The sequence below is a fragment of the Callithrix jacchus genome, chromosome 4 (genome assembly GCF_049354715.1).
Source record: "Callithrix jacchus isolate 240 chromosome 4, calJac240_pri, whole genome shotgun sequence".
Taxonomy (NCBI): domain Eukaryota; kingdom Metazoa; phylum Chordata; class Mammalia; order Primates; family Cebidae; genus Callithrix; species Callithrix jacchus.
The window spans coordinates 3,518,396-3,532,280 of record NC_133505.1 but is presented as its reverse complement, the minus strand read 5'-3'; the positions used below and the strand labels follow the sequence as shown (position 1 = coordinate 3,532,280).

Genomic DNA, 13,885 nt, shown 5'->3' with positions numbered 1-13,885 from the left:
TGTGGACATGAAAAGAGAAGTTAATACATTCCCTCAATAAAAATACAGAAAATGCAAATATTAATAAACCTGTTTATATTCAAAATGCTTTAATAGCATTTCTTCACAGTGATGTTTCAGAAAGGTTGGAAACTGGTCAGCAGAAAATATTTTCCACCTTTTCTATTTTAATTTGTATGCAAAATTACAATATATCTGCAACTAGAAAATTACAGATGGTTTCTAGACATGACTGCCTCTTCAGATACGGTATTATGGGTATTTGTAAGATATCTATGATGAGATAAATAAAAATTGAGTAACAAATTTTTTCTAATATGTGTACAACATTAATTTAACAAAGACAACTGATGGGAAAACTCAAAAGAGTTTTTTAAATTAATGTGAAATGGGTAAATATATGAAGTAAACATTTTTAAAGTTGTTCTTTATATTTCACTTTACATCATAATTTTGACACTTCATGGAACATTTATTTCCCACAGACCAGAATTGGTATAAAAGTTCAGAGGGTTTTTCACATACCTTGTAGACATTGCTCATGAGTAACATGTACAGTGTACTGGCAAACACTGAAATGTAGGGAAATAAGCATTGCCCTGTATTTGCACATGCATGCTGTAGTCAAACAATTATAGTTGTGCATTTGGCTTGCAGTGTTTGTTTCAAGCACTCTTTTCAGTAGATCTTGCTTCAGATTTATGTCTCATGAATTTTTTAGCCACATCATCACTGGTCCTCAGAGAGTATTCTAAGGATAGTCAAACCAGTTTCATTCATAGGGATATTTTTCAGAAGAGTGTACCCTGCCCCAGAGCTACCCTTTTCTGCTGTGTTCTGTAGCTGAATGACCATCATTCTGATAATTTGATCTTCTCTGCCAAAGCAGTAATCCTTAACTGACAGATGAGGTTCAAAAGCCCCTGGTTGATTTTTCTTTCCCAGAATGTTGTGTGGATTAAAAATACAAATTTTGAGCAAAAACTTTACTTCCTCTAGGCATCAATAGGGTTCTAGAATACTGCTGAGAATTGTATACATTGGATCTGATTATTATGTTGGCAAATAAAGTATCAGTGTATTTTAACCCCTTAAATTTGACTTACAAGGCTAATTTAAAAATGACTTTTTCCCTATGCAAAAAAAAGGAAATTAAGACACTGTGTTGCACTTAATCACTAGGGGCAGGGTCTCCTAATTGTGGCTACAATGGAGTTGGGCAGGGGTCGTGGGTACTAGGCCAGGGTAATGGGTTCCTCTTGGTAGAATTTCCATGCCATTTCACTATCAGTTACTGCTATCACTTTACCTCCAAATCCTGGAGAAGCTGTTATTATCTAGGGACCTTTTCTCAGAAAAATATACTGCATAGCCTATCAAGCACCATTCACAAGATGCTAAATTGGATACAAATCTCCAGAGCAAATCGGTTCCAGGAGAGCCTGGTGATTCAATGCCAGTTCTTTGCCAACAGTTAGACCTGCCAAGTGTGTGGCCTCTCTAACAACCACCCGAGACAGCTTGTCAGCGTAGAACTGAACATGACAAAGAAGGCCAAGTGCCAACAAGGTAGACATAGTCTTCCACCACCCCTTATTTTTGTTCATTCTCATATTCTTGACTTTCTAAGGAATGTACATCTATTTCTCATCAGTACCAGCTTTCAAATTCCTTTCTTTTACCGGTGATTTTTTTCTGATGACACATTTTGCAAAGTCAAACTTACATTTCCAGGTAAAAGTGGTAACTACCCTTTGTACTTTAGGAAAATCTGAAATAGTGTGAAAGAAAATGGAAGCCTAGGGGATAAGAGTAGAAGAGCAAAATATGGTGGAAACTAGATCTCCTGAGTTTAAAATGCTGCCTTTAAGTAGGTCACTGTGTTATATCCAAGAAGAAACTTTAGTTGTGTCAAGGTTTTTGTGTGGGTTGGAGAAGTAGATAATGAAATGTTGGAAGCTGATTTATTAGCAGGCAGTGTGATCTATTAGGACCCTTTGGATTGATGGTGTAGGATACTCCAGTTTTCATAAGCAATACGGGAGTGAAGTGTTCACAGCAGAGTGCTGAATGGACTATGGCAAATCACGAACACACATCCTAACCTGTAAGGGACTGTTTGGGCGTGTAAATTTTTTGGGCTTTTTCCTAGTCTAGATTATTTTTAGAATTAAATGACATCTCTAGAGAGTGACAGGCAGCTCCAAATTAATAGATTTGAAGCACTGTTATTTTTTCTTCCATCTTGGTAAATTATGACCTTTCCAACTACACATGCCAAAACTGAGGGGGCTCCCTTGACTTTATTCAGTGCCTGGTTTCTCCCACTTGCTCCTGTGGATCAACCCTGCTTTTTGCAGTTTGCAATAGAAAACTCATGTGTTGGGGCTCTCTCAGTAGGGTTTCTTCTTACTTCCAGTAGATTTTGGCTCAAAGGGAACCCCATCAAGAGGTCAGCAGTGAGATCAGGGTCTTTATTTCCCTGGCTCTTTGCCTGTGAGTCTGCTTTCCTCAATGGAATATCACTGCTGCTTCCAAGGTGGCTGAGGGCTGAGTATACATCAAGTTTTCACTTTCCAGTTTTAGTAATGACTCTTCCTCTCTCCTTTTCAGGCCTAAGAGTGGCAATGGCCTGGTTACTCTTAGCCCCAGGTCCCATTAGTACTTAAATTTCCCTGCAGTTACTGCGTTGTAAATTCCTATGTAATTAAGCTCATTTTGAATTACTCTAAGTTGAGCATTCTTGGGAATTACTCTTTCAAGTTCTACCTTCAGCCTATGGCAAGAATCTTCTTTCAACACGTTATACAGAATCTTCCACATCTGTCTCCCTCTTACAATCTGGTTAGTCATGAATAGCTATTGCCTGGACTATGGCAATAGCCCTCTAACTGATCTTTACATATTGGTTGTACTGCCGTATAATTATTTCTGTACATAACAAACAAAATAAAGATGTAAATCATGTTGTTCATCTCTTCATTAGAAAACCCTTCAGTGGACCACCTATTAAGTTTAGAATTGCAAAGCCCTGTGTGACAGGGCATCAGTACCTAATTTCCTGTCCAAAGTAATGGGATCTCACTCATTTATGATGTGATGCTTCTCAAATATGCCAGGCTTGCTCTTGCCTTAGAGTCCTTGTACTTGCTATTTCACTTCTCTGAACGGTTCTGCTCTTCCATGCTCGGCTGACTTTTTATTTTTACAGGTTTCAGCTTCAAAGTCACATGATCAGAGAGGCTTCCCTGACCCCCACGCAAAGCAGCTAGTCATAGTACTTACCACATAGTTCTGCATGTGGTATTTCATAATATACGACAAACTTTGCGACTTTATCATACATTCCTCATCGGTAGAAAGTGACCTGTGTGACTGTACTGCAAAAGATCCATTCAGAGATCTCCTATGATACATACACCTAATGACTATAACATTGGCTAATATGTGGTAGGCACTGAACAGATACTGAATGAATGGCAGGGAACTGAAACCACAGTCTTCTTCATTTTCCTTAGCCTTTCCCATTCTGAATCCCTCAATAAGGCCAGCTGTACAATAACTGTTGCCTGGTGGAATAAGTAAGGTGGGTTTATGACTTAAAACTGAAATGTTTTACTGTATTTTGGTGATCACGTGTTGCTTTTTCTTTTTATGCCTCATTTTCTCTTCTTGTCTCCCAGATTGGGTCCCAGTATAGAAAAATCTACAAAGGGGCAGAGCATTGCTGTGGTCTGCCAGTTTGGCCATTAATAGCAGTCACTATCAAAGGAAAGGAAATAGCACATTTTGCAAACAAATGTGTGGAAACAATGAATTTTTTAAATTATACTTTAAGTTCTGGGGCACACGTCAAGATCTTGCAGGATTGTTACATAGGTATACACGTGCCATGGTGGTTTTCTGCATCTGTCCTCATCACTTACATTAGGTATTTTTCCTAATGTTATTCCTCTGCAAACTCCCCACTCACTGCTATTCCTCCCCTAGCCTCCCAGCCCTCATGAGATCCCAGTATGTGATGTTCCCTCCCTGTGTCCATGTGTTCTCTTTGTTCAACACCCACTTATAAGTGAGAACATGCATTGTTTGGTTTTCTGTTCTTGTGTCAGTTTGCTGAGAATGATGGTTTTCAGTTTCATCCATGTTGCTGTAAAGGACATTAAGTCTTCATTTTTTATGGCTGCATAGTATTCCATGGTGTATATGTGCCACATTTTCATTATCAAGTCCATCACTGACAGGCATTTGGGTTGGTTCTGAGTCTGCTATTGTAAACAGTGATGCAGTGAACATATGTGTGCATGTGTCTTTATAGTAGAACGATTTATAATCCTTTGGGTATATACTCATTGATGAGATTTCTGGGTCAAATGCTATTTCTGTTTCCAGATCCTTGAGGAATCGTCACACTGTCTTCACAATGGTTGCACTAATTTACATTCCCATCAACAGTGTAAAATCATTGCTGTTTCTCCACATTCTCTCCAGCATCTGTTGTCTCCAGATTTTTTAATGATCACCATCCTAACTGGTGTGAGATGGTATCTCAATGTGGTTTTGATTTGCACTTCTCTAATGACCAGTCATGATGAGCATTTTTTAACCTTTTTTGGCCACATAAATGTCTTTTTGTTTAACTGCATATTCTTCACCCACTTTTCGATGGGATTGTTTTTTTCTTATAAATTTGTTACAGTTTTTTATACATTCTGGATATTAGCCCTTTGTCAGATGGGTAGCTTGCAAAAATTTTTTCCCTCTCTGTTGGTTGCTGGTTTATTCTCATGAGTGTTTCTTTTGCTGTGCAGAAGCTCTTAAGATTAATTAGATCCCATTTGTCTATTTTGGCTTTTGTTACCACTGCTTTTGGTGTTTTAGTCATGAAGTCTTTGCCTATGCCTGTGTCCTGAATGGTATTGCCTAGGTTTTCTTCTAGGGTTTTTTGGTGCTAAGTCTTATGTTTAAATCTTTAATATGTCTGGAGTTAATTTTTGTATAAGGTGTAAGGAAGGGGTCTAATTTCAGCTTTCTGAAAACAGCCAGTTTCCCCAACACCTGTTATTAAACAGGGAATCCTTTCCCCATTGCTTGTTTTTGTCAGGTTTGCCAAAGATCAGATGGTTGTAGATGTGTGGCATTACTTCCAAGGATTCTGTTCTGTTCCATGTGTCTGTGTATCTGTGTGGGTACCAGTACCATGATGTTTTGATTAGTGTAGCCTCGTGGTATAGTTTGAAGTCAGTTATTGTGATGCCTCCAGGTTTTTTTTTTTTTTGTCCTTAGGATTGTCTTGGCTATGCAAGTTCCTTTTTGGTTCCAGATGAAGTTTAAGGTTCTTTTTTCTTTTTCCAGTTCTGTGAAGAAGTTTACTGGTAGCTTGATGGGGATAGAATAGAAACTACAAATCACTTTGGGCAATATGGCCATTTTTACAGTAGTGATTCTTCCTAACCATGAGCATTGAATGTTTTTCCATCTGTTTGTGTCCTCTCTTATTTTTTTGAGCAGTGATTTGTAGTTCTCCTTGAAGATGTCCTTCCCAGCCTTTGTTAGTTGTATTCCTAGATATTTTATTCTCTTCATAACAATTGTGAATGGTAGTATGCTCATAATTTGGCCTTCTATTTGTCTATTATTGGTGTACAGGAATGCTTGTGATTTTTGCACATTGATTTTGTACCCTGAGACTTTGCTAAAGTTGCTTAAGGAGATTTTGGGCTGAGATTATGGCGTCTTATAAAATCATGTCATCTGCAAATAGAGACAATTTGACTTCCTCTTTTCCTAATTAAATGCCCTTTATTACTACTTCTTGCCAGATTGCTCTGGCCAGAACTTACAATCCTATTTTACATAAAAATGGTGAGAGAGGGCACCGTTGTCTAGTGCCAGTTTTCAAAGGGAATGCTTTCACTTTTTGCCCATTCAGTATGATATTACTGTGGGTTTGTAGTAAACAGCTTTTGTTATTTTGAGATATGTTCCCTTGATACCTAGTTTATTGAGAGTTTTTTCCATAGAGTGCTGTTGAACTTTGTCAAAGGCCTGTTCTGCAGCTATTGAGATAATCATGTGGTTTTTGTCTTTGGTTCTGTTTATCTGATGGATTACGTTTATAGATTTGCATATGTTGAACCAGGCTTGCATCCCCCAGACGAAGCCTACTTGATCGTGATGGATTAGCTTTCTGACATGCTGTTGTTTTTGGTTTGCAGGTATTTTACTGAAGATTTTTGCATTGATGTTCATTATCGACATTGGCTTGAAAATTTCTTTTTTAGTTGTATGTCTGCCAGTTTTTGGTATCAAGATGATGTTGGTCTCATAAAATGAGTTAGAATTCCCTCCTTTTGTGTTGCTTGGAATGGTTTCAGAAGAAAAGGTAGCAGCTCCTCTTTGTAAGTCTGGAAGAAGTAGGCTGTGAATCCGTCTGGACCTGGACTGTTTTTGGTTAGTAGGCTATTAATTGATGCCTCAACTTCAGACTTTGTTATTGGTCTATTCAGGGATTTAACTTCTTCTTGGTATAGTTTTGGCAGGGTGTAAGTGTCTAGGACTTTATTAATTTCTTCCAGATTTACTGGTTTGTATGCATAGAGTTGTTTGTAGTAATCTCTGATGGTAGTTTGTATTTCTGTGGAATATGTGGTGATATTTCCTTTATCATTTTATATTGCATCTATTTGATTTTTCTCTCTTTTCTTTTTTATTAGCCTAGCTTGTGGTCATTTTTTTGATGTTTTCAAAAACTAACTCATGGATTTATTAATTTTTTTGAAGTGTTTTTTTGTGTCTATCTCCTTCAGTTCTGCTCGGATCTTAGTTATTTCTTGTTCTCTGTTAGCTTTTAATTTTTTTCAATCTTGCTCCTCTAGCTCTTAATTTTGATGATAAAGTGTCGATTTTAGATCTTTCCTTGCTTCTCATTTGGGCATTTATTGCTATAAATTTCCCTCTAGACTCTGCTTCAAATGTGTGTCAGATACTCTCGGATGTTGTGTCTTCATTCTCATTGGTTTTGAAGAACATCTTTATTTCTGCCCTCATGTCATTATTTTTTCAGTAGTCATTCTCGAGCAGTTGGTTCAGTTTCCATGTAGTTGTATCGTTTTGAGTGAGTTTCTTAATGCTGAGTTCTAATTTGATTGCACTGTGGTCTGAGAGACTGGTTGTTACGATTTCTGCTCTTTTGCAATTGCTGAGGAGTGATTTACTTACAATTATGTGGTCAATTTTAGAGTAAGTACAATGTGGTGCTGAGAAGAGTGTATATTCTATGGATTTGGGGTGGAGAGTTCTTTAGATGTCTTTTAGGTCTGTTTGGTTGAGATCTGAGGCTGTTTTGACATATAAAACCAACAAAGTGAGCCACTCATTATATATATATAAAAAAAGCAACTCTAAGCCAGTTGTTGGAAGTCACATGGAAAAAGAAATATATTGTGTGAACTGTAAGAACATACTGACTTAATATATAATGTATGATTGTTCAGTGAATATCATGGTAACTATTACAAAATGTCTGACACAGTAAGTATGGAAATTTATCAGCGTATTTATATATTTTGAATAATGTAGGCTAAACATCAGTGCCATTGATATTTTTCTATTTTAAACCAAAAGTTTGTGTTTCATTAGAAAATTTTAAGTATGCCCTAAAATAATTATGCATACTTTTTAAAAGGCAAGAAATGTTACATTGCTGACAGTATTCCTGCAGAAATTTAGTATGTGTTTAATTTATGTAGACCTGAAGTATACCTTTTACAGTGAGTTTATGATCACCTGTTCCTGGGGTGGCCATGATGTCACATGAACAGATATCTGACCCACTGTATCTTTGTAGGAATGACCTGAAAATAAGCAGAAGTTTACTGGCCTGAACTTTCAGATGAATTAATAATGGACAATTTCATGCTATGCATAAGACTTAAAATTTATTATTGGCAATGAATAGATTTTTCCATTAACAGCACAGAACAGGCGATGATACATACTCACTGAAGTTTGATATGCAAGTTTGAGGCTTGAATGTAATAATTAGCCAGTGAACTAAAGTTCCATTTGGCCTGCAGAAAGCATAAGACACTCTGTTACTCTTGTGATGGTTCAAAGAACTAGTAGTTGATTTATTCACCACTTAATGAAGTTATGTTCATTGATTGCACACAAAAATGCAGCATTGCTTTTTATTCCTTCAAAATCTTTTCCACAGTGTGCCATACCAGAGCACTGGGAACACAAAGGTAGCTTTGTAGGGTACCTGCCTTCATGAAACTCACAAATACATTTTAATATGTTTGCAAGGTCTACCAATAGCATTTTAGAACTTCAACTCTATCCTGGATTAGATTAGTCAGGGATTAAACGTATCGTATTGGAAAGGGCTTGTGATTTGGGTTCAGATAAACAGTTGAAGTCACAGTATGCCGCCACTGACTCTATGAGCCTGTTTTCTTAAGCTGCTTAAACTCTGTTTTCTCATTTGTAAAATGAGGTAACGCCCACCTCCTACTATATACACATTAACATATCATTTATGAACATATGAAATTTTCCCCAAACTGAAGCACATGCTCTGGCTATTCGGCCTACAAATATATCACGGAAGTCACTCCAGTTCAATGTAGGTAAAGCTGCCACTTTCTTCTATATGGCCTGGAATATCACAGAACTAACTGCAAAGGAAATGTTCAGCCACAACGTGCTTAGAAAATAAGACATTATTTGACCTTTAATCCGTTATGTGGATATATCATTTAACCGTATTTCAATTATTTTTAATTCCTTGCTATTATAAACTATGAGGAATCATTATCATGTTAGAAGTTTGTCTATGGTATAGTTTTTAAAAGCATAGTATTTTTGTCAAAGTTACGTGAAATTTTCATTTCTACCCATAGAGTTTTTACTTTTGCAATCTCATTTGCAATGCATGAGATTAATAGAATGTTATTTTTATTAAAATGAAGGGTAATGCTGATAAGCCCAGAATATAAGATTCTGAAAGACTTTCAGTTTCTATCTTGAGAGAATCAAGATTTGGGCCAGAACCTTTCAAGAGAACCTGCTGAGATAAGCCATTTCACCAGAGGGGCCTCTCTCTTGCCACAGCCCTGTGAGGATAAAGGGACTGGAAGACAGCAGGTGGTCACTTTGGACATAAGAATTAAAACAGCAACAGCTCTTCACACTAACAAAGTATATAATGAGCCCTCACCACTAAAGGTCACCACTGAAGTACAAATGAAGTCACCTTTTTTCTTTCCTTTCTCCCCCACACCACGGACGCTACCACCAGAAGAAAGAGAACAACTGTACATGAAAGGAGGTCACACCTTTCTCATTTACCCTTTGTACTACTGAAGGCACAATTACAGCCTGCTTTTGGGAGAGAGGGTTTTTTTCTTTGAGACAGAATCTCCCTCTGCTGCCCAATCTAGAGTGCAGTGATGCGATCATTGCTCACTACACCCTCAGCCTTTAGGGCTCAGGTGATTCTCCCACCTCAACCTCCCAAGTGCCTGGGACTAGAAATGTGCACCACCATGCCTGGGTCTCCCAAAGTGCTGGAATTACAGGCATGAGCTGCCATGCCAGGCCGAGAATAGAGCTTTGAACCAAAGCTTTAATGTGAGCACAATGAAACCTTAAGAAATGAGTAATTTTCTAGCAGCACAAGTAACTAATACAGTATGAACCTGGATTGTGATATCCCAAAGTGCTGCACCCGGCCATAACATTCTAAGTAAGACAGTATGAGAGTTTTGGTTTGCTGCCCTTAGTTATGGAGAAAGACTATTCTGTTTTAAAGCAAGTAATATCTAAAGAAATGTGCCTAAAACCTTTAAGAGGGTCTCTTTAAACATATATGATGTAAGTTTTTTCTTTCTCAAATTGCTTGTCTGTGGTCTTCCATTTATACACCCTACCTGTGTTTGTTTTCTAAAATAAGATATTGAGGGTTATATGGACATCAGAGGAGGAGGATTTAAAAATCTTGCTTACATAGCGAGCAGTGCCTCAACACTTTCTGAAACCTCCTGGGGGAAAACATTTACTAGACTCTCAAGATACATATTTCCTTTTCTAAGACAAAATGTGAAATTTACTCTTCAGTTAAGTCAAACATAGTCTTGAACTGGCTTTGTAAGGTAGTACAACCCTTAAAAAGTGCGATTAGGAACATAACTTTTCTGACAGGTATGGGTAGAAACAACAGGGCTCTTACTGATTAACAGTTGCTTCCACAGTTTAAACAACATTAGTGTCCCTCTAACCAGTTCAGATTTCAGTTGTTATGGTATATTAGAGGACAAACGTCACAGGCTAATTCTGTAGACCACTCATCACTCTGTGGATTGTATATACATATCATTAGTGACCAAACTCTTCTTTCAAAAAGGTGATTGGTCACTGTGTAATTGGTTTACACAGATGACAGAGTGCGGTCACCTTGTTTCCTAGTTATAAACCCATGTGATTGTTTTACAAACCTGGATAATCAAAAGATGAAATTGGGCAAGAAAGAGGAAAAGTGATAATGCTGGAGTGAATCACACATGAAGTGCAAATGGGTTGACTGAAGAAATTACTGACTGTTGGAATACTGACACTACCACCAGGGAGAGACTCTAGGTGAGCATCCGAGGAGATGATGAAACTGGGGCTACTAACGTAAGTGAGGAAAAGACACAGACACGCTAGCAAAATTTACATGGAGAAAAAGTCACATCTAAGGAACTCACAGATCGGTGATGACGTAAGAAGCCGGAAGGATTACAATGTTGGTGGATTGTCAGAGTCCTAAGTTTGGATCCGTTTCCGAGGCATAGAAAACACGCTCACCCCTTACTATACCAGGGGAAGTAAAAGGCACTCACTGTTCAAACTACTCTTAAAAAGACCTTTACAATAAAACACTCTAATTCTAAACAAATATTTTCCTGTATTTTAAATTTCCATATACATTTATCACTGGAAGTAAGAGATTTTTTTTGTCCTGTTTTTTGACAAAATGTTTTTAAAGGTCACAGAACTTTAAGTTTTCTGTCAGTTATCAGGATTGCTTTGCAGTTTGTCTCCAGCTATTTTCATTGTCCTGTATTACTGTGAAAAGAACCACACATGTACTTCAGCTGATTCATTTACTGCTTTGGTTGATGCTGAAAGTGTAAAAGCTGCTTCATTCAGTCCCATGTGTGACACTGTACAGTATCTTGTACCTCACATCTGGAAGGTTGGCCTCACTACAGCCTTGAATATATGTGTGGTGAAATTTGTCAATTGTCTATCCCAGGATAAAAATAACTGAACAAAGCATTTTGAAGCTGAACACAGGATATCTCGATCAACTAGTTATTTGCCCAAAAGAGCAAAAAACAGCCTATATTGCCATATTCATATTTGAATATGGAAATAATTTTTTTTTTTGAGACGGACTTTTGCTCGTCACCCAGGCTGGAGTGCAATGGCGCGATCTCGGCTCACCGCAACCTCCGCCTCCTGGGTTCAGGCAATTCTCCTGCCTCAGCCTCCTGAGCAGCTGGGATTACAGGCACGCACCACCATGCCCAGCTAACGTTTGGTATTTTTAGTAGAGACGGGGTTTCACCATGTTGACCAGAATAGTCTCCATCTCTTGACCTCGTGATCCACCCGCCTCGGCCTCCCAAAGTGCTGGGATTACAGGCTTGAGCCACCGTGCCTGGCCCAATATGAAAATAATTTAAAATATTTTTTATTCAACAAAGTTTAGTGAGCAATTCAGAAAAGTTTGATGAGAGGCTGTGCCTGCTGCATAGTTAGGCTTATTCTAAATCCCTAGGGATTGGGCTACATTTCAAGTCACCATCTGTTTGTGTACTACATGCCCTTTGTCACTAACATTGGGTCATAAATACTTCAGGGATGAGTAGTGCCCAAGGGAGTATGTGCTGACCAATGGGAGGAAGCTGAAATAACTGATTATCTGCTTTGTTTGAACTTCTCTTCAGAAGAGCAGCTTTTGAGGATTAAAAATTCCTGCTTACTGTCACTGTAACATGGGATTAGTAAGCACTTTGAGTCTCTTACCTACCATGCTCTTAGGATGCTATGTGAGGGAATGAAGAGTCTCACACATTTAATAGACTACTCAGATAATGCTTTAATTGGTAATGACCTATAAAACGTGAGATGGAATAACCATCACAGCTTCTCAAATCACCCCTGTAGATTAACCAATTGCTTAAGTTTCTGACAAATCATAATCTGTCCTTATGCACCTTTGCTGTGCCCCACAAAACAAGGAGGTGGACTGTTTTCTTGGCTGCCTCCAAGAACACAGAGTTCTCTCTTCCCCCAGCTCCTGCTGCTTTCTTCCTGGGAGGAGCAGGATATCAGCATTTCTCATGTTGCACCCCACTACCTGTTACTGAGGCAGAGTTCCAGGCAAGTGCAGGTGACGGGTGAGGGCTCCCTTCTTCTGCTCAGCCTGTGCTGTGTAACAGAGGAAATTGAAAATACTAAGGCCTTCATCACTCTTCTCCAACCACAGCTTGTGGGGTGATGGTTCCATGTCAGAAGAGGTAAGCCAAGAGGACCCCAGTGTGATGTCACAGCCCTGCTCCCCTAACTGAACTGAGGACTTAGCTAGAGCAGAGAAGCTTGGCATCATTCTCACCTCCAGCTCCAGAGCTGTCTCAGAGATTCTGCCCAGGGGAGATGCGGGCCGTATGACAGGTAACTTCTAATTTCTTCTGGAAAGAGATGACTTTATTAGCAATAGAGAGTGGAGAAGTTCCATCCTAAGGGTCCTCTCTGCTGAAGGGCAATTGATTCATGGGTCTAGGTTTAAGGACAGTACTGTCTACACAGTACGCCAGCATGTCTTCAAAAGAACAGGAGAATAAAAGAGTTGGGGGAAGTCCTGTTGGGGTCAGAACAAATCTCAATGAAACTCAGAAACTGTGTTTCCAAAGGAGTCACAATTTGATAGAATTAGTTTATAAAGAAATTTATGCCCCAGGGAATTGTTGAAAATAAAAAGAATGATCAGCAGCCAATTAGCAGAGTTAAAGAGCTAGGAGTTAACAGAGAAAGAAAGAACTGTTCCAATACAGTACAGTCATCCAGGGCGACTGTGGTCATGCCCAAATCTGTACCTCCCTAACAAGCAACATCAGAGGCCTAACACTATGGGGTAGGGGTAGGGAGTAGAGGGTGGGGGAAATAGACCTCATTAAAATCTAATCACTGGAAAACATGCAAATAACAAAAACAAGTCTTAGAGGCAATGCCAGGACCCAACGCTGATAACAACATATTATCTAAAATGTCCAGTTTTAAAACATTATTACAAGCTGTATGAAGAAACGGCAAAGTATGACTGATACACTGAAGAAAGGAAGGCAAAAGAAACCACTTGTGAGAGTAACCAGATATCATATTTAATCACAAAACACTTTATGATGGCCATTATACAAATATGTTCACAGAACTGAGGGCAACAGTGATTTAAGGGTTAAAGGAAGGTGGGCTGACAATGTGGCATCAATAGAGACTGTGAATAAACAGAAATCATAAGACAGAACCAAATGGAAATTCTGGCATTGAAAAGTACATAACTGAAATAAAGCATTTACCAGAGTGGCTCAAAGTGCTTTTGAGGGAGTAAAAAAACAATTACAAAGTTGAAAATAGATTGGATAGAGGCTATGCAAGATGAAGAACAGAGAGGAAAAAATAATGAAAATGAACAGAAAAATGAGCAGAACCTCAGCAGAAAATGTGGGAGACCATCAAATACATTAACATAGACATAATGGAAGTATCAGAAGGGGAGGAGAGAGAGAAAGGAGAATAAGTATTTAAAAAAACAAGGGTTGAAAAGTTATGTAAA

The 13,885-nt window shown here is 38.4% G+C and overlaps 1 pseudogene; it reads right to left on the bottom strand.

Annotated features, from left to right (window-relative positions):
• Positions 1 to 410: 410 nt before the first annotated feature.
• On the bottom strand, positions 411 to 12,661 carry LOC144582292 (protein unc-13 homolog C-like; annotated as a pseudogene).
• Positions 12,662 to 13,885: the final 1,224 nt, after the last annotated feature.